The sequence below is a fragment of the Oratosquilla oratoria genome, chromosome 43 (genome assembly GCF_046742065.1).
Source record: "Oratosquilla oratoria isolate Oo_2021 chromosome 43, ASM4674206v1, whole genome shotgun sequence".
NCBI lineage: Eukaryota > Metazoa > Arthropoda > Malacostraca > Stomatopoda > Squillidae > Oratosquilla > Oratosquilla oratoria.
The window spans coordinates 12261166-12283645 of NC_134819.1; the positions used below are offsets into that span (position 1 = coordinate 12261166).

At 41.5% G+C, this 22480-nt stretch overlaps 1 protein-coding gene across 8 annotated transcripts in view; it reads right to left on the reverse strand.

Annotated features, from left to right (window-relative positions):
- Positions 1–22480, reverse strand: part of mino (glycerol-3-phosphate acyltransferase mino) — a 274254-nt gene that overhangs the window by 102617 nt on the left and 149157 nt on the right. The window contains exon 1 of one of the 8 annotated variants that reach the window (XM_076180077.1): positions 3326–3403. The exons of 2 other annotated variants lie outside the window; for them this stretch is intronic. The gene's annotated coding sequence lies outside the window, so the exon portion shown is untranslated. Of the gene's footprint in view, positions 1–3209; positions 3404–22480 lie in introns of those variants that run through there. 5 more of the 8 variants (XM_076180074.1, XM_076180072.1, XM_076180078.1 and 2 more) reach the window with 5 other exon arrangements.

A 22480-nucleotide genomic window follows, 5' to 3' on the forward strand; every position in this document is an offset into this window, starting at 1 on the left:
GACCAGTGTGGGTTTAGGACATGTAGGGGTTGCATGGATCAGATTTTAGTAAGATATGTGAGAAAGCTTTAGGAAAAGATAAGGATGTTTTTTGGGCCTTTAAGGATTTGGAAAAGGTTTATGATGGGGTACACAGGAAAGCATTGTGAAAGGTATCACAGATATATGGGATAGGAAGAAAGCTGTAAGAGCAGTCAAGAGTTTTTGCAAAAGTAGTAGAGCCTGTGTTAGAATCAGAAATGGAGAGTGCAAGTGGTTTGAGGTAATGGTGGGGCTTCACCAGGGATGTGTCATGTCACCTTGGCTGTTCAATTTATTCATGGATGGGGTGGTTCAAGAGGTAAACACACTGGTAATGGGCCAGGGATTGAAGGTGGTTAAAGAAAAGAGAGAAAAGTGGGAGATATGGCAATTGTTTGTTGACATCTCTGCACCTGTGGCAGGATCACAGGAGGTATTAAGGAAATTAGTAACGGACTTTGGGAGGGTGTGCAAAAGAAGGAAGTTGAAAATAAATGTGGGTAAAAGTAAGGTGATGAGATGTACTAGGAGAGAATGTGGCAGCAAACTAAAAGCAAGTATTTACGGAGAGAAACTGGAGGAAGTAGATAGTTTTAGATACTTGGATGCAAATGTAGCAGGAAAGGGAGAAGGTGGAGGTAGAATGAAGATTGAAAGAAGCAAGTAAATGCCTTGGGGGATTAAAAAGTGTAACGAGAAATAGACATTTGGGAATGGATGGTAAGAGATTGTATGAAGGAGTGATTAAGCCGACAGCACTGTACGGGGCAGAAACATGGATCATAAGAGAGGAATTTGAATGTTTGAGATGAGGTGCCTGAGAAGTATGATAGGGGTTACTAGGTTGGATAGAATGAGAAACAAGGTGAGGAGAGCAGGGGTGGAAAGGGAGTTGGGAGTTATGGTTGATGAAAGAGTATTAGGATGGTTTGGACACATGGAAAAAATGAGTGAAGAAATATTAGTAAAGGTGTGGAAGGCAGAGGTATGAGTGAATATGAAGGGGCAACAAGGATGAGATGGATGGATGGAGTAAAAGGGGCATTGGGAAAGATGGGAATGTCTGTTGAGGATGGGAGAAGACAGAAGATAGGGGTGAATAGAGAACGTGTATAAATAATGCTGTGATGCATGGGAGTGGGTGGAGGATGGGGGGTGAGGTAGTACATGTGAATGATATTTTGACACAGCATGAAGGGACTTCTCCCCATCTTCTCTTTTTCTGCATGAGGGGGCAGACGGAGGTCGTCGATCAAATTAGGTGGCCTTGCTGCACTGCTTCTGACTCAGGGCAGTGGGCGAGATGCAGTGATGACCCATCATCCAGGAGCCTAGAGGGAGGGAGGGGGTGAATGGGAGTGGAGTACGTGGGGATGGAACAAGTGGGAGTGGATTTTATGCCTTTGTTTTTTGCTACCTCCCTTGTAAGGGTGAAATAGCCATTGGTATATGTATGTACAAAGTTGGACTACATTTCTGCAGCTCAGAGCCCCCTACCCCTAAACTTTTATCAAATATGCAAGTGTCAAACATGCATTCAAGGGTTCTACTGAGGATCTATGCAAGATGCTATATGGTAAATTTTGGGTTACCTATGGCACTAAGGTGGGTTGGGACATAGCTATGCTTAAACTAAAGCCTTTTCTTCATCACCCAAACTAGGTGAAGGTATCCCATGACTGTGTGGCAGAAAAGAACTCATCCAAGATTTCCTCTAAGGATTCTCGTCAAGTGGGGGCTGTCTACTATAGTGACAGGTTACACCTAACCCAATGGCTGGACTAATCTGATCAATCTAACCTACTTATTGGTTTACACTGACTTGCCTCATTGCTTTGACCTCCTAGAGGGGGGGGGGGAGGCTTAAGGACCTCCTCTTTCCCTTAAAACCATTCATGCTACCCCACTCATCAGCCACGTGATGTATTGTACACATTTTGTTCTGTGGGGGGCAATGAACAAGAAAAAACAAGATCTCAAGTAATAAGTACCCCACCTTAACTGAATCAATTTGCCTGGCATTAGCCAGTACAAAATTCATAATACATTCCCAGGACAAAATCAACACTGAGAGTACTTCTACTGCAATGAATAACAGTCAACAAAAAGATTACATAAAGGTCTAATTCACATTTTCAGACACATGAACATACCCTAATTTTGATATAAGAAATATTAACTTTATATGAAAAAATACGGTCAATTTATAGTCTCACCCAACCATAGAACTTCATATCTGGCTTATGTGTTCCTAGTGAGAAATGTTGTGATATGAACTATAAATTGACCAAAAATACTACTAAGACAATGTAAATGAAAATAAAAAATAAACTAGGCTTAGTCAATGATATACTTATCACCCATGACACCCTGAATTGGTTTCTACTATTAAATGTATAAATTTTTGCTTAGGTAGAAACTTGGGTGGGGTGTCTGTGCCCCTTGAGGCAGCAGGGGGCCTGGGACAGCCTGAATTGGGTCCTAGTACTTGAGTATGGGATCCATTGGTTACTCGGGTTCGGTAGCAAGTCATCTGCATCCATGGGATTATTTAGGTAAAGCGACTTGACTGGCTACTTAGGATTCACAAAATATCAGAGACAGACCTAACATTCCCGAAGTCCATCAAGCTAAAAATATCTTAAAATATTGAATGCAGAATTAGGCACTGTAGAATGTCCATCAGTGACCGTAGATGATTAACAATAATAACAGAGAATAAGTAAAACGAATTAACGTCCATCCGTGTTCCAGCGGAGATTAAGATCATGTTTACATCTGCTCTATAGAAGTTACAACTCAGTTTCCGTTAAGTATAGAAGCTGTCCACAACAGAACACATTGTGCAGCACACGAAAATAATATCCGAAAATCAGTACAATCATTCAAGCTGTAAAAGGACGTCTCGTCATACTCATCGGTATGCATGAACTGTTGCCATTGAAACACTGCGGATTAATTTAGTCATCAGTAGCAACACAATGCTGGCCCACAATAATGTGTTCACTAACTGGTGATGGTACGTGTCGAAGTACGACAATTCAGACGAAAAACACGACACAGTTCGCCTTTTAGCAAGTTCGCAGGCTATTGCTCCATTACCAACTCAGCCCGGCAGCAACCCGGCAAAAACCACAAATTCATTTGTTCTGGCAACAGCGAACTTCACCATTAATTATGATACACACATACACAGAATTAAGACGATACCGTGCACTCCACAACACCAAAGAAAGCTCTTTGCGACTACTGAGTAAGGTTGTTTAAATCGATTTGTCGTCCACAGCACTGCCACACAACCAACCGGACCCTATGCGCCACTCTCACTCGTTCGCCGGGTCGACCGTCGCCCTGCCACTGTACAATCCACCTTTACCTCTCCCTACCACTCTGCAGAGATGGCCGCCGCTGCTGCCTCCTCACCCACCGACCGACCAACAGACCGAATGATTGCATGGCCCAGCTGGCTGACAACCATGTTTCTTTAATCAACATGATATCAAGTGCACCAAGTTATCGTGGAAATGCATGTACAACATACGAGCAGACGGTTACAATGAAAGGAGACTTACACACTACAAAAACATTAGAATATTACCATATTCATTCGCGCATGAGCTCTGATCATATGCATACGGATACCATCTAACTGCATATTCACTAGAAGGGAAGGCACCATTGGACTGGATATCGCCCAATGTTGTGCTAATCTACAAAAAAGCAAAACCGCTGAATTATAAACCGGTCTTCATAACATGCACGAAAACCAGAATGTATGAAAATATCGTAATAAATTAATTACTTGGAGGTATTGGAAATTTGGTTGAAAATCAGTTCGGATTTACAAAAGGAAAGGCATGTATAACCAATCTAGGTTTTTATTTGAGAGCAAGATGGGTTGTACACCTGTACCCAGAAAATGTTTTCGACAAGGTGCTGCACGTAGGATTAATATGGAAGTTGGAAAACGTAGGACTCAAAAGGAGCACTCTGGGATGGTTAACTGGTTTCCTAAACGATAGACACATTTAGTAGTGAAAAATGAAATGTCGGATTGAAGAGAGGTGGGTAGTGTACCCAAGGGTACTGGCACCAGTGATGTTATTAGCGTATATCAATGATATATTGAATGAAATAGGTAGATACACAAAATAATTCCCCGATGAGGTCATCATGAAAAAATAAAATACAAGAGGATGTCTTAGTTGGGGTTCATAACTGGAAAAAAATGATGATCAAAATTAGAATGAAGATATTCAAATTTTGAAAATTAGCCAAAGTGAAAGTAGGATGAGACCGCCAGAGGATAGGAAAATGAATGATGAAACAATCACAAAACCAAAGGAGGAAAAGGATTTAGGCATTCTATGAGACCATCTGCAATAAGAAAATCACATAAATAACGGGAGAAAAATAAAAACCTAACGATTCCATGAGTGGTATTTCATCATATGGATGAAATTACGACAAATAATAATAATAATAATAATGATAATAATAATAATAATAAGAGTCTGATCAGTCCGAGACTGGAATATATATATATATATATATATATATATATATATATATATATATATATATATATATATATATATATATATGTGTGTGTGTGTGTGTGTGTGTGTGTATACATACATATGCCAAGGCTTTTTCCCCCTTACAAGGGAGGTAACCAAAAATGGAAAGGCATAAAATCATTTCCACCCATTCCATCCCTGAATACACTCCACACCCCTCCACCCTCCCTCTTATCTGAGCACCTCCTGGATGGGTCATCCCTGCACCTTGTCCACTACCCTGGGTCAGAAGCAGTGTCACAAGACACAGCACATCCACAGCAAGGCCGCTTCATTAAATCGGCGACCCCCCCTCTCCGTCCCCCCATTGCATAAAAGGAGAGGACGGGGAGAAATCCCTTCGGGCTGCGTCAAATTTTGCTCACACATACTACCTCACCCCCCATCCCCCCCGCCCATTCCACCTCATGCAATCACATCATCCATATACAGTACAACCATTCTCCATTCACCCGTCTTCTGTCCTCTCACATCCTTCCTCCACAGACATTCCCCTCTTCCCCAGAGCCCCCTTCACCCCATCCATCCACCTCATCCTAGGACGTCCCTTCATGTTCACTCCCTCCACATCTGCCTTCCATACCTCTTTTACTAGTCTTTCTTCACTCATTCTTTCCATGTGTCCAAACCATCCTAATATTCTTTCATGTACCCTATCTCCCAGCTCCTTTTCCACCCCTGTTCTCCTCCTCCTCATTTATCACTCTATCTAGCCTACTAACCCCCATCATACTTCTCAGACACCTCATCTCAAACACATTCAAACTCCTTCTCTCTTCTTCTCTTATGTTCCATGTTTCTGCCCCATACAGTGCTGTTGGCACAATCACTCCTTCATACAGTCTCCTCTTAGCATCCATTCCCAAATGTCTATTCCTCATTACACTCTTTCATCCACCGAGGCATTTACTCGCTTCTCTCAATCTACATTCTACCTCCACCTTCACTCCACCTTTTCCTGCCACATTTGCACCCAAGTATCTAAAACTATCCACTTCCTCCAGTCGCTCTCCCTTATTGCTCACTTCCAGTCTACTGCCACTTTCACCCCTTGTACATCTCATCACCTTACTTTTATCCACATTTATCTTCAGCTTTCTTCTATCACATACTCTCCCAAACTCTGCCACCAACTTCCTCAAACCCTCCTCCGATCCTGCCACAAGCGCAGTGTCGTCAGCAAACAACAGCTGGCTCACCTCCCACTTTTCTCCATTTTCTTTAACCATCTCCAATCCCTTGCCCACTACCCTTGCATTTACCTCTCGCACCACCCCATCCATGTATAAGTTGAACAGCCAGGGTGACATAATGCATCCTTGACGAAGTCCCACCTTTACCTCGAACCACTCACTCTCTCCATTTCCAATCCTGACACAAGCTCTACTACTCTCATAAAAAATCTTGACAGCTCCCAGAAGCTTTCCTCCTATCCCGTATATCTGCATAATCTCCCACAGAGCCTTTCCGTCTACCCTATCATAAGCCTTTTCCAGATCCATAAAAGCCCAAAAAACATCCTTCCCCTTTCCTATAGCTTTCTCACATATCTGTCTTACCACAAAGATCTGATCTACACAACCTCTACCTGTCCTAAATCCACACTGTTCCTCACCAATTACTCCTTCTGTTCCTCTCCTAATCCTCTCAATCAAGATCCTCCCATAAGCCTTCCCAACTACACTTAACAAGCTAATCCCTCTGAAACTACTACATTCACACTTGTCCCCTTTTCCTTTGTAAAGAGGAACTATACAGGCACTCCTCCAGTCCTCCGGCACTCTACCCTCTCTCCAACAAACATTAAATAACCTCACCAGCCAGTCCACCATCACTGTACCTCCCTTTTTCAGACATTCTGCATGGCATCCATCCAGACCATATATATATTGACAGTAAATTTTCTTGTGGGCATGTCTTGTTAAAGACCAGTGCTAAGTCAGTTTCTACAATCTTCTTAGTTATTTTCTCCATTCGTCTTATATGTTTCTTATATTCCCTGAAGCAAGCAAAAGTGGTATACCACTACTTCACTTAGCAGGAGGCTCACAATGGCCGTGAGGGTAGCATATGAAAACACATGAATCAATATCACAACAGAAATCTCACAAGACAAGACTTAGTTAACAATACCAAAATACTCAAACGCTGTAACAATCACAAAAAAACTACACATTCTTGAGAAAGTTTACATTTCACAACACACGCCACTCTTTAACATACAAACGAACACATAGGCACACTACTCCTAAACAAAGAATCCATCACACCTGGACAAAACCCACTGGACAATAAGACACATAACACCAACTGACGCTAACCTTGCCAAGCCTACCTCCCCCAACAAGTCTCTGAACTGACTCGAACCTCTCCTAATTCCCCTAAATTTCAACCATAACAGTCCTGTCAACTCAAAACTCCTCTAGCATATTTGACATGGACCTTTTCCTGTCAATTTATTTGTCTGAAGATGGTTGTATGTAACAACCGAAAGCTCGCCATTGTATTTATGTAATTAGTGTCAACATACCACGGATATCGGTAGATTCGTGTTTAATCTACCCCCGGAATATAAGTAACATAAGACTAATGGAGAAAGATTGTAGAAACTGACTTAGCACTGGTCTTTAACAAGACAAATATCATATTATATATATATATATATATATATATATATGTGTGTGTGTGTGTGTGTGTGTGTATTCACCTCGGATCTGCTGCAGTCTCTGCCGAGACAGCCAGACACCACCCTACGGCAGTGAGCTCAGAGCTCCTTATTAGCCGATCTGTGTGTGTGTGTGTGTGTATTCACCTTGGTCTTTGGATCACGTGTTGGACTCGTGATCGACAGCTATTTCCCTTCCGGAAGAGAGCTCGGAGCTCGTATGACCGATCTATGGGTAATGCTAGGACCTTACACTCACATACACACCCAACTCCCCGCCCACGAGTTGGAGTAACGACTCGAGGCGCAGCGATACTGAATTAATTTCAGCCCTGGGCAGGATTCGAACCCAGTACCCCCGGTACCACCGTGCTGAGAGTCTGAACCTCTACCAACTGCGCCACCGCAGTGTGTGTGTGTGTGTGTGTGTGTGTTGTGTACTCTACATTTGGATTTGGTGACGGGAACACTGGCGGAGTTCTTGGCTTTAATTCTCCTGGTTCAGTTCTGTTCTCCAACAAAATACACGGCAAGCCTTCAGGAGAGCTCGGAGGGTTGACAAAAATATTTTATACATGTGTACAGTTTACAAAGGTTGCCAATTATGGAAAAGGAGGTTGTTACCACATGAGGAATATTTGGATGTTGGGTCGCCTCGATTGAGGCGTCGGCCGATGGAGGTGGCTGGCCCGAGACACAGCTGGGGCTATTGACCTGGACGCTGAAAATATTTTGTTATCAAAGGGCGTCGTCAAGAAAGGTCGGTTAGCTTGGTCACAGAACAATGGAAGTCCCTTGGGAGATGGTAGTCTTGTTGAAACCACATCTTGTAGCATATTGTGCGTGCGCGCGTGTGCACGTATCGAAGTGTTGCATACGTTGAATACGGAGATGCTAAGATATCTCAGTTCGCTATTTATCACTGACCCCAGAGATATTGGTACCACGGTGATAGAAGAAACCAAAACACAAGGGAAGCCTGGCCTGATTACAGGACCTGGGCATGAAGACATATTTACAAAATTGTGTAAGAATTGTGGTAACTGTAAAATATGCATGAATATAAAGAGATAGGCCTAATGATATGAACAATAGTATGAATATGCGGAAAGTAGATGTTGTTGCCATTCACCTAGGCAAGAATATACATTCTATGAACTTGTTGCTCGATTTCTAAGATTATAGCGGGGAAGTGGAACTGGAGGTTTTGGTTGTGAGGATTGTTGAATGTCCTTTATTGCAGGAATAGTGTGATTCTGTGATTGCAAGACGGTTTTCGTAAGAATGTGCAAATTGAGTGCTTTAACTTTGTTCTTTGACTGAAGTCCAAAGATAGGATAGGTTCCCGAGAGTTTGGGGGAGAGCATCGAGGTGGGGGTGTGGTTTGAGATGTAAACAATGTAAACATCAATGGTATTTACAGGGCGTCTTGTCCTGATTTTCGCTGATTTCAACATGCGTGAGGAGTTAGTGCATTTGTTTCGCTTGGAAGGCATGTCTACAGGTGGTCGTGAAATGGAAGAGTTAGAGTCGTGGGAATGTGTGTGTGTGTGTGTGTGTGTGTGTGTGTGTGTGTGTGTGTATTTACCTAGTTGTATTTTATGGGAAGGGGAGTTCCGTCTTCATATCTCATTTCATCTAGATTGTTTTTAAATTCATGTATTGTTATTGTCCCAAGAGAATGGAAGTTATGTCCCAAGAGAATGGAAGCTGATGTCCCAAGAGAATGGAAGCTTATGTCCCAAGAGAATGGAAGCTATGTCCCAAGAGAATGGAAGCTAGCTAACGTTACTCCCATATTCAAATAAGGTAACAAAAAGAAACCTTATAACTATAGGCCTATAAGTTTGACTTCAATCGTAGGAAAAATAATGGAAACTATCATCAGAGATGCTAGCGAACATCATTTAGAAAGTAAATGTTTGATAAATGATAGCCAGCACGGTTTCAGACGGAAACGTTCTTGCGTTACGAACTTACTCGAATTCTACAACACAGTCATCTCGAGTTATGACAAAATAAACAATATAGATTTAATATATCTAGACTTTGCAAAAGCTTTTGATATCGTCCCACACGAAAGACTACTTACTAAATTAGCTTCACACGGAATAAGTGGTAGCCTATAAGTTGGAATAGTAATTGGTTAAATGATCGAAAACAGATGTTTTAAATGGAAAAACTTCTAGATGGAAAAATGTTACAAGTGGAGTTCCTCAGGGTTCCGTTCTTGGGCCACCTCTATTTATAGTATATATAAATGATATAGACCATGGACTAAAATCTACTGTTTCCAAATTTGCTGATGATACAAAACTGTGTGGAATGGCAAATGATCAGTTAAATCAGTTAGATATTCAAGAAGATTTAGATCAATTACAGCAATGGTCTGAAAAGTGGCTAATGAAATTTAACAAGTAAATGCAAGGTAATGCACATAGTTGAAAAAAACAGTAAGTACAATTACAAGTTATTTGGAAATTCGTTAACAAAAGTGAATAGTGAAAAAGATCTCGGCGTAATTATCAGTAACGATCTCAAATCATCCAAGCAGTGTATTTCAGCCTCTGAGAGGGCAAATAAGATTCTAGGACTGATTGCGCGATCTTTTGACTTCAAGAGTACATCACTCATTAACAAGTTATATAAATCGTTAGTTTGTCCACATTTGGAATATGCTGTTTCCGTATGGTCACCGAATCTCATTAAAGACATTGACAGATTGGAAAAAGTACAACGGCGAGCCACAAAACTGATTCCAAATATCAAAAATAAATCATACGAAAATCGACTAAAACATATGAATCTGTTTTCCCTAAAAAAGCGTAGACTCAGGGGTGACTTGATACATTTCTTTAAAATTCTAAAGGGAATTGACAACATCATAAGTGACCAAATTTTCACATTGAATGAGAATCAGACAAGAAACAATGGTCTCAAACTGTCCGGAAATAGATTCAATTTGGAAGTGGGTAGAAACAACTTTACCAACCGTGTAGTTAATGAATGGAATAAACTTCCTGCAGAGGCAGTGCAATGTAGTTCAGTTCGAGGCTTTAAAAATCATTTAGATAAACACCTAAGCAAGATGCTGTAATGATTATTATTTATTTTATATTGTTTTTGTTTTGTTATCATTTGTCTGTTTGATTCTCATTATTATTAGTTATATGTCAATTTATTATTTACTATTTACCTGTTTGTTGTTTGACTGTGCCTATGCATTTATTTATGTATTTTATTTGATACTTACATTATTATAGTTTTTATTTATTTATTTATTTATTATTATTAGGATTTTTTTCGCATCCGACCTAGTTATGGACCAAAAGGTCTCCTGTCGGCATGCTCCGCCTTTGTAATCCTTTGCACACACCACTTTCTCATCTAACTTGTTCCAAATGTCTATTACTCTGTGGGGAAAGCTGTTCTTTTTCAGATCTCTTCTATAACTGTCTTGATTTTCTTTCCGTGTTCTCTTGTATTTCTACTATCCCATTTTATTAGATCCTCTCTATCAATAGTTTCTATGCCTTTCATGATTCTATAGTTATCAAGTCTCCTCTTTCTCTTCTTTGCTCTAATGTCTGTAGCTCAAGTTTTGCTAGTCTCTCTTCATATGATAGTTCTGAGAGTGTTGGTGCCAATTTTGTACCGTAATTGCTCTTTGTATTCTTTCAAGTTTTGTTATACATTTTTTTTTGTACTTTGTGACCACGTCGTTGCTGCATATTCCAATCTTGGTCTTAACAAAGTGACTAGTATTTTCTTCACCATTTCTTCATCCAGGTATGTAAATGCCACTTTGATTGTTCTTATTAAATCATAATTTTCTCCAAAATTTTTGTTTATATGTTTCTCAGGGGACATATTAATTATAATAATGACTCCCAGGTCCTTCTCATTTTCTATTTTTCTATTTCTTCTTCTCCCAATTTATATCCCATTATTCTTTTTTTGCTTCTTCCAAATTCCACTATACTACACTTCTTAATATTGAATTCCATCTCCCACTTCCTACTCCATTCCCATACTTTATTGAGATCACTCTGTAGCGACTCACAATCTTCTTCAATATTCACTTTTTTCAACAATTTTGCATCATCCGCAAATAAGACCATATAACTTTCGATATTAATGCCTAAAGACGTTAATATTCATCGCAAAGAAACCTTACATTAGTGTATATAGAAAACCAACTAATGTAAACTTATACATCCATTACTATTCTTCCCACCTTGATAATGTAAAAAGATAAGTTTTCTCATCAATGTTCATTAGAGCTTTACGGGTCTGCAGTCCCGAGTACATTGATGAGGAAATAAGAAATGTTTACGATATTAGTTTTGGATTGAAATATCCTAAACATTTCATTGATGTTTGTTACAATTTTGCAAGGAAAACTTTTTACAATTCTCAGCCTAACAAACCCAAAGACCATAATAACCTAGTAGTTTTACCTTACCAAGAAAACTTAACTATTGTTCCCAAATTACTCAAGAATTTTAATATAAATATAGCCTTCACTAACAATAACACAATCAAACAATACCTAATTAATAATTCTAAAAATTGCCAAAAAGGCTGTGTGTACAAAATTCCTTGCAAAATATGTGATAAATTCTATATTGGACAAACAGCAAAAGATCTTTCTGTTAGGATAAAACGACACAAGAAATGTGTCAAAGACGGGAATGAGTCAAGTGCCATTTTTAACATTTAAGCACTTTTAATCACCCTATCAACTGGGGAAATGCTAGAGTGATTACTTTCAACAATAATTTTGTAGAAAGAAAATTAATTGAAAGTTGTTTGATTAAATTAAAAAATGATAACAACTTTAACCTTAACTTAGGATTGTATTAGATAATTATATTTGTAAGGAAATATCCAATAATTACCAAATGTAAGAATATATACATATATATACATACAGGGTGTTTGGGATAAAATCTATATTATTTTGATCTGTCATTTCAGAACCATTTGAAGGATTTAATAGTGGTAAAGTGCAACGGATAGCTGATTCAGTGTTCTATTGGTGGGTGTGAGAGCTACAGAGCATGGAACCTGGAAAGCACCGGAATATTGGAAAAGAGTGACCTGCATCATGATTCGCGCCGGATTAAAAAATTCGGAAATCTTAGCTGCAGTTCAGTGCTCTTTGAAAATGTGAGCTGGAGAATTGCGACGGAGATGTGGAAGCAGTGGCTAACAGGCAGGATCATAACAGGTATTCTGACTGTCCGCACAACGAAATTCATTGAGAAGCTGCAACTAATGGTGCGGCAAGATTCGGGCAAGGCAGCAGTGCGGCCCTTGGCAAGAGAGATGGGCGTCGGAGTGGCGACTGTGAAGAAAGCGCTGAACGAGGATCTTCGCTACTCCTCATACAAGAGGTGTAAGGGCCAACTACTCACCGCCAAGGCCCAAGAGAACCGCCTTACGAAAGCCAAGAAATTCCTCATCAAGGTCAAACACCCAGTAGAACCGGGAATGCTCTGATTCTTCTCAAACGAGAAGAACTTCTGTCAGGATCAGTTACACAACGCGCAGACCTATACGAGTTTGCCTCTCCAAACACCAGTACCTTTAATGTAGATATTGAACTACAAATCTACATTCTAGCGGCAGCAGTTTTTATCCTACTCTCAACACTACTCCGACGCAACAACTGCAGGACACCGGCTACAAATTAGGGATTCCACGTGTGAGAACATACATCAGAGATCTACACTCCGGTTAAACAAAGCCATTTCCCAACTCACCACTCTACTCTTCATCCGGCATCCTACTACGAAGCACTGCTGCATTGATTCGCTGCGTCGTCCAGTATCTACTACGAGGCAACTCATCTTCGCTGCATCGTCCAGCATCTACTACGAGGTAACCCATCTTCACTGCATCGTCCAGCATCTACTATAAGGCAACCCCTATTCGCTGCATCCTCCAGCATCTACTACGAGGCAACCCCTCTTCACGGCATTCTCCAGCATCCACGACGCCCGCCGCCTCCACGCCAACATTGCATCGAGCTTCGTACCGTCGCTGTACCTACAAGCCAACGCTCATTACGAGCCGACGCTACAACGCTCATCTTTTACGAGCCAACGTTCCAACAATCATTTCTACGAACCAACACTACAACGATCATCTCTACGAGACAACCCTCCAACACTCTCCACTCTCCGCATCTAGCTTGGTAAGATCTTCAATTATCCTTTCTCGTATTTTCTCATTTTGTATATATATATACATTTTTGTTACATATATTTTAACTCACCAGCCAATACACTGTACTATAATTCCTACTCCTGTTTCCAGCAGTGGATCTTACCAACGATTCGCCCCACTGCATCATTATCCCTGCATTATACATCATCTTGGATAAGTAGGTATTCTCCCGTTCTTATCATCACCTAGGAGCAAGACAATCACTGCCCTTTTTATCATCAGTTCTTCAAAATACATGTCCAAACCCCTCTCAGACTCGACATAACGACCCTGTATGCGAAGCCGCTCTACGCTCAATTCCATTATACCAAATGTCCCCTCCTGCTAACAACTCTTCAGAAAATTCACTTCCTGCTCAAACCACCATGACAACACAAAACCTCATCACTGTAGTCAATGATGAAACATTACCTCTCTTAAACGGCAAGAATATTCCTGTACACAATTTCCTCTCTGAGGTTGAATAAGAGATAACACGAAGAAACGTTACAGACGACAAGACAAAAACCTCCATACTAACATCCAGAAGAGATGAGAATAGCACATTAGCTGGTGAATTCAATCAGTCTGACTTGAGGAAATAACATCCTATCATCAATTCGTAGAACATTTTAGAAAGTCCTATGCTGCATTTGAACCACTTGCAGCACTTTCCCCCTTATACTCTTTGGCTAAAACTTACAATCATTGTACACACACACACACACACACACACAAAGGTCAAAATCGCTTCAACATTTAAAAGTGAACTCGGAGAAAGCCTCAAAACTCAGACTGGGAATCAGAAGACAAAATTTCATTGGAACACGTAGCCTTGTTCATGGCATACTTCTTTCGACTACTCTCACAATTACACCCACAATCCAGAAAGCTAGCACAATCCCATTCACACCAGGTATCACACTAGGGAAATCCTCCAGGAAATTCTCTGACATGGACAAAGCTATCACCCAGATCCAGAGCCAGTCAGTACCCATCGCACCCACCCACACAATAGCCCAGGTCACACGGTCCCCCTCACATAACACGAGATCAAGACATACATCTCGCACTCGATATCGCTCACGCCAACGCTCTCCTTCAAGAACACAAATGGTTTGTACATACTGCCACAAACCAGGACACCTCGTAAACACGTGTTACCACAGATACCCTTCACAACCAAACCGACACTGCGATCATCACGGTACATGTTTTCACACGAGTGATTGTTGCCGTGTGCTGCTAGCACGGAGGCAACACAGACAAGAATCCCCAGATCATTCTCCTGCTACACATTCACGTAACACCTCTTTGTGAATGCAGAATACAAAGACTCGGTGCACACCAAGGGCAGTTACCCCATAGCCATATATTCACTCATTAACTCAACTGGTACATACCCTGAATATCCCAGACATCTTCCCATTCCTTAACTTTCAATGCTACGTCTAGCAACACCAAAGTGACAATCTTTCTCGACACGGGTTCCCCAGTTAACATAATGTTAGTACAGTTTCAACAAATTCCGCATTGAAACTAAACGTGCCACCCTTTTTGGAACCCCCGATGTCAACCTTTGCAATGTTGATGGTGTACTATTCCCGATCATTAGTAAATTCTCCTTAGACATTAGCTTCAAAGATGAGTGCCCAGCCATTCCAGTTACTACCAACGTAGCTGACGTTTACTTTCCTGCTGATATCCTCATAGGCTTAACATTGATGAAGCAACATAACAATCATTTACCTTCCGCAAAATGGCATCATTTATGCAAACCATTTCCTCCCTGCATTTCCATCAACAACGTCCCACAAAGTCAACCACATCAACGTAGCCGAGTAGGCAGAACATAATTACACACTGCTTCATCATACGAGGATGCACCAGCTGCTAGCACAAATAGCATCGCCACCCAAACACCTTCCCACAACTCTAACTGCTACTTTACTGACAGATATGCACTTGCGTTCCAAACGTAACAGACGCACTAACTCCTCCCGCATGTCCAAATCAGTTAAACTCAGGAGAAAACACCCAGTAAATACCATTGATCTTTCACCGCCTGAGGACACCTTCTTGTCCTTCTTAGAGGAATTCAACAATTCCACCCTAGTCTCGGAAGTGTTATCTACATTCAAACACACACAGTGATTATCAGCCCAAAGACGCTATTCCCGCGTGAGTATACAATGATACACATTCGATTTTTTCGAGTACAAGACACCGATGTACTATGTATGCCAGAAACTTGTCGTGTCAATGGCATTTTCCCGCTTTCAGCCATCAGCTCTACGTCAAAGAAAGGTCATACATTTTAATTGCCAATGGCACTAACTCACCCCTCTATCTCACAGTTGGTACAAACATTTGCGATTTCGAAGTATATCCTTCACGCATAAGTCATGGATGACAAATTCCCCAATTCTCAAGTTTGTACCACAATTTCCGACGTGCCCACAGCACAGGAACCCATTGATGCATCACAGTTCAACCCCAAAGACTTCCTTGATGCACAAGCCGACTTGCTTGCACTTTGCAACAAGTTTAGACATACAATTGCCATTCCAGGTGAACCTCTTAGACTCACTAATCTTATTCTGTATCATATTACTTCGTGAGAACTCAAACCATGTTACATTTCCGCATACAGAATGCCACGCTGCAAACGCATAGTTCTAGATAACCTTATTCAAGACATGGTTGCGCAAGACATTATTGAACCATCCATCACTGAATGGAACTTCCCCCTCTTTGTCCCTAAACACGATGTTTGCTTCCGCCCTTTAGTAGAATTCAGAGAGTTAAATAAGTTAACCATAACAGATAGACACCCCATCCCTGTATTACAAGGCACACTCCACTCCGTCGGTGAAAACAACGTAGTGTTCACGACCTACCTTGTGTCGGGATATTTCAAGATCCCCCCTTGATCCAGAGTCTAGGCATCTGACAGCCTTTAGCACACCCACAGGTCATTATCATCTCAAACTAGTCATGGGTCTCGCTTTAGCTCCTTCAGTGTTCACACGACTTATGCACACAGTACTTGCAGGTCTTATAGATCATTAAGTGTTCATGTACCTCCATGACGTGATCACCATTTCCAAATCCGTTAGCGAAAATCTAAACACTCTACACATTGTCTTCTCACGACTAGCAAAAGCAGGTCTCAAACTAAAACTTTAGCTGTTACATTATGCACTCGCCATATTGCGACCATCACTCAGAGCCCAATTTCAGTAACTTATACAAGCGCGGTATCTTATTAAGTTGTGTATTGTAATGTCAGCCCACGTATCCTTGCGAGGGTTATATAACATTGTAACTACCCTTACTATCTATTTTGTGGTGACAACACATAACTTTATGTTGAATTCGACCACTACATCATGGTTATCTTAAGTTGGATAATGAAATATAGGACTATAATAATACGTTACTTCTGATAAACTTACCAGTTATAGGATATTGCTTTGTAGTACGGCAGAGTACACAAATGGAGCGATTTGCATTGGGAAGTCAAGAGTCACTACAACAACGATAGCCTAGGAAAGTAGCGTCATCACAGATAATACTTTTTTCTTAACAAGATTCAGATAGATAGCAAATGATAAATTGCACACCTTCACACAAAAATTAAGTGGAAGGATTGTGTGAAGCCAGGTAAATAGGAATATAGACTAGGCCTATAGATGTAGCTAAGCGGCACCTGCCATTGCCACTTGTATGTGCCCCACATATAGAAAGGAGGGTTGCGTGCACACGATTCACATTCGCGCTCTCGTTCCAACCCCTTAATATTTTTGTAAGTTCATTTCCTATGTACTTTGTGTCATGTAAGTAAAATAGTTATATTTTGCATTTCGCGTTTATTTCATATCCGGTGTAAGAAAACCTCCCAATAAAAAACATAGCACGCTGGTATTTGGATTGATAGAACTGATCAAATCGTGGCCAGGTTTGATACAGAGAGAGAAAAAAAATCGTGAAAATACATTATATATATATATACATATATTATATATATATATATTATATATGTATATATATATATTATATATGTATATATATATTTTATATATGTATATATATATTATGTATATATATATATATATATATATATATACACACACACACACACAGTGTAATGGCGGCACAGGTTCCAAAGCAAAACAGCAATGAGGAAGTAACCTACACAGCTAACAAAGCTACATAATCTTAAATGTTGTAACCCATTCCTTGGAGGGAAGGCTTATGAAGCAATTTCTATAATTATGTAGTTTGGAATTACATTTCATTTTCTTGCGCGACTTCGAACTGGTTCCAAGCTGGCACAAGTAGGAAAAGTAATCGCGATTGGCTGGTGGGAAAAATATACATTTAGAAAGTTAAAGAACATTATGTACTGTTCTGGGAGAAAAGGCGTTCTCATTTCTTCTATTTGGCAACCAGATAAAATTAAGGTTATGTTAAAGTCATCGCAACATATCGAGCGGCATCTTAGCGAAATGGCCACAAAAGCATTTGCAACAAAGAAGGCGGAGCCTAGATCCGTGGCTCCGCCCACTCGTTTCTAAAATCGACGACAGTTCGCAACGCACGCGACGCGTTACGTCCGTTGTAGGGTGGGGGTGTGCGCTTACGTAACGAGAAAATGGCATGTATTTATTTCCTTTCGTATACCAACTATATTTGTCACCGCTCTTCTCGTCCGACTTTGTAGCCATCTTGAGAGAGAAGGAGAGATAAAAAAAACATCCTTCGACTGACCCATCAACGACGGGGGTTGCCTCCCGCCTCCGATGAATAAAATCGCTTGGTGACAACCAGGATATCTAGACGAGAAAAATCGTTCCAGTTGAGATGGTATCCAGTTGAGTTTTCCCCAACTCTCGACGGTCGTCATTCTGTACGTTTATTCTAGCTGTCTCCATATGACCTTGTTCAACCGAAGAAAAAAATCCCCTTTACTCACTGGAGATAAATTACACTTATTCGAATTAATTCATTGTAAAGGCAATACAGCAGTGCATGAAAATTATGTAAGAAATTTAATCAAATATCAGCCTTCCCCACTGCCACATCAAGTGACACTTCTCCACTGCACCAGCTGCCCCATTCACCTCAGGGAAACTCTCGACATCCAGAAGGAGGAGGAGAACGAGGTTATACTAGACTCATTACACTCTCCCAATTTCACCCCTTCCTTACCGACTGGAACTGTTTCTACCTCCAAGCTATTTTAATCATCTCCCTCAGGCACCGTGCCTCGGTGGCGAAGGCTGGGTGCTACGGACTGTAGTTTTTCCGGCGCTTTTGTCCTTGTGTTTGCAATTTGGTTAGAAGTCCTTGACGAGGTTGTAGAGATGACAGAGGTACTGGTGTCTCGTCACCCAAGATTTTGTGTAGTGTCTGTTGCTTGTGGAAATGACAAAGTGGATGGTAGTTGCAGGGTGTTGTGTAAATCAGACATGTTAGTATGTGGGGAGGGAAAGGAAGATGGGTATGTGGTTTGTCCTTTTAGGTGAGGGTGTGAATCACCAGCCTTGGATCACGCGTTGAACTCGTGATCGACAGCCATCAGCCTCCCGGATGAGAACTCATATATGGCCCGATCTATGGTTAATGCTAACCTTACACACCCAACTCCTTGCCTTCCATAGTTGGATTGCCGGCTCGCAGTACAGTGATGCTGATATTTTCTGCCATGGGTGAAACTCAAACTCGGATCGCTGAATTAGTGGTCGAGGGATGCACTAGTTTAGTTTGGTCACGAACGGCATCAGCAGCCTCGATGAAGTTTCTAATCACAAATCACCCCCTCACTGCGCCGCCCCTGGGGGAGTTCCCTTCATCTGAATAAAATCATCGACAACATGCATTAGTTGTCAACAGGATTCGAACCTGAAATTAGGTTTTTATTTTCAGTCTGAAAAATACCAACATCGTTCACGTTGTCTTAGCCTATCCCAGCCGCCTTTCCTTCTACATTTCTCCTGGGTCTCAAATCCACTCGAGTAGCGTCATATCCTTCCCTAAGGCGGCAAGGTGCATCTTGTAATATTTCGATATAAAAACTGTCGTCAGACATATATATGATACAGCAAGAGTTGAGAGTTCAAGGCGTCATCTATCAACAGATGAGAAGTACCCTTGATTGTTGGTGAGTTTTGAAATCTGACCAAAAGAGACACCAGAGACCATTCGGCAAACCGAAAAGCCTCCTTCCTGTGCCAAAATTTTCTTACGCTTTCATAATAATAAAAATCGAAAACCAAGGCTCAGCACTTTTATAGAGCTTCCAATGAAAAAGTCACTGCTGGAAATCGAAGAAGAGCGCGGGATTCAAACCTAAAATTTAACGAATGCGAGGCCAGCATGCTTCCGATGACGATACCGGCGAAGACCATTGCCGGATACCCAGGGGTTTGGGCACGAACCCACAAAATGCATCATTATTCCGAAACTTTGTAGAATACAAATCCAACTCATTCAAAACATCACTAGGCCATGCACTAATGCGCTGGTAGCGTCATATGAAGCGTACTGGTCTCGCATTCGCTTAGTTGTGGGTTCGAGTCCCGCGCTCTAATTCCCAGCAGTGACTGTTACCGGACTCCAACAGTCCCTAAGAGGGGGTTTACACGGTCTAACGGTTCGTCGAACGCGGTTCGACAGACACGTGTTTAAAGTGACGTGTGAACGGGGTATTTGGGGTTTAACCAACGTGTTCGACAACCAAATACCCCGTTCACACATCACTTTAAACACGTGTCTGTCGAACCGCGTTCGACGTACCGTTAGACCGTGTAAAGCCCCTCTAAAGCTACTCAGCGCTTCCTGTCGTCGACTCCTCACCTTCTTTACCTAAGGTGGCCTGCATTCAAGAAGATTTTTTTTTTTTTTTTTGTCGTTGGTGTTGCTAATAGCTCACAATGTCATTAGATTACAGCATTAGCCAGGGCTCCTCCGCCCGAGTTATGTTGCGATCATTCATGATCGTGTATGAAGCTGGCCGGGGGAGGGGAGTCGATCGTGCCGTCACCCGCTTGGTAAGCAAGCAAAGATTAAGTGCGAAGTAGACTCTGGTCTGACGTCATCTGCGACATCAGTGACGTCACTCCAGGGATATATATTCACTGGATCGGAATAATGACGTCACGTGGAGTACAAATCTTCCCTGGATCTGGATTTGGCTGAGACCTGGTCTTACGCCGTAAATCCAACATTTAAGATCAGTCTCCGTGGAGTGCGTCATTCGGTAAGGTAAATTACCCCTTCCGTACTAGGTGGCACTTTTCCCTTTCATTCTGGTTACCGCCGGGCGATTTTGTTCCTCCCTGTGTCTTTTCTTCGGTGGCTAATGGAGTTACGGTCTACCTCGAAAACTCCCTTGGTCGTACCACGTGATACTTTTCCCTCTAATTTTTACTTACGCCGTGATATTCATTCATCTTCCCGTAACGCCCTCGGTATGATGGACGGGGTTATAGATCACTGGCTCAGATTCCTTCTGGAGGTTTATTACTTATGCAATGTGTATCGATCACTAAACCCACCTCACCCACAGTCCTGCACATTCTCCATCATCAACTCACAAGCACTGCTTGGTCGTCCGTCCGTCGTTTGTGCGTGCACCACAAACTACGCTGAACAAACTAACAAACTGAACAGAACAGACTTCACCTAAACAGACTGCTCAGCCCACCAGACATCATTTATGATACAGCAGCACACGATGAGAAACACGCATGAAATGCACAGAGATACTCGATAGAGAGGACTTACTAAACTGGGACAAGAGAAACACAAGAGGACATGGAAAGAGAAAAAAACATAGCTACAGAAGAGAACCGAAGAAAAATAGTTTTCCACATAGAGTAGTGGACACTTGGAACAAACTGGACAATGACAAAATACGCAAAAACCATTCATGAGTTTAAAAGTAAACTAGACACTGCGAGATACAAAGGCGGGACACCACAAGCATAGCTCCCCTTCCCGCAAATACAACTAGGTAAATACATGACACATCTCCACTCTACTAGGTCGCCTTACACACACGATTAAACACATACCTATTGAATGTTGAACCCTGGCAGCAGCACACAGGCACAATTACAACAATCTGGGGTGTAGGACCTCTGGCAGTGTGGATTAACCAACAATTTCGAGAGAGAGTCAGTGTTCCTCACGACTATGTTCATGAAACCATACAACTTCTCACTGCGAAAGGCGACTTATATTTTTTACTCTGATCCTCGACAGGCAGTTTCATTCAGTCAAAGCAAATTTTCAGCAGTCATGAGATTAAAACAATTCTTTTAACGCTGTCATTCTTTCACACGACGATTTCAATCAGCCTTGAAGATACAATACACACATACATACACAACTCGATGGTGCAGTGATATTGTTTTCGGCCACAAATTCAGTGATCCTAGTTCGAGTCCCGCCTAGGGCTGGAGAAATTCAGCATCTTTTCACTGGGAGCAGGCAATCCAACTTTGATGGGCAAGGAGTTTGGTAATAACAGCAATGATAATAATGATACCAATAATAATGATAAAGATAAAATAATAACAATAATAATAATAACTAGCAGGACACGAGGAATTCCACGATTATACAACTTTGAAATCTTCCGAAGAGTCTTCAAAGTCTTCCGACAGTCTTCAAATTCTTCCGACGGAGTCGTTAAAGTCTCCCGGCGGAGTCTTCAAAGTCTTCCGAAGGAGTCGTCAAAGTCTCCCGAAGAAAGGAATCGTCAAAGTCTCCTAAGCCTTCAAAGTCCCCCGAAGGAGTCTTCAAAGTCTCCCGAAGTAGGCTTCAACGTCTCCCGAAGGAGTTGTCAAAGTTTCCCGAAGGAATCGTCAAAGTCTCCCGAAGGAGTCGTCAAAGGAATCCCCGAAGTAGTCTTCAAGAGTACTAATTAACATAGCGTGATGCACACCATAGGTAGGTAGGTAGGAAGGTAGGTACTGGTGTATTATGATAA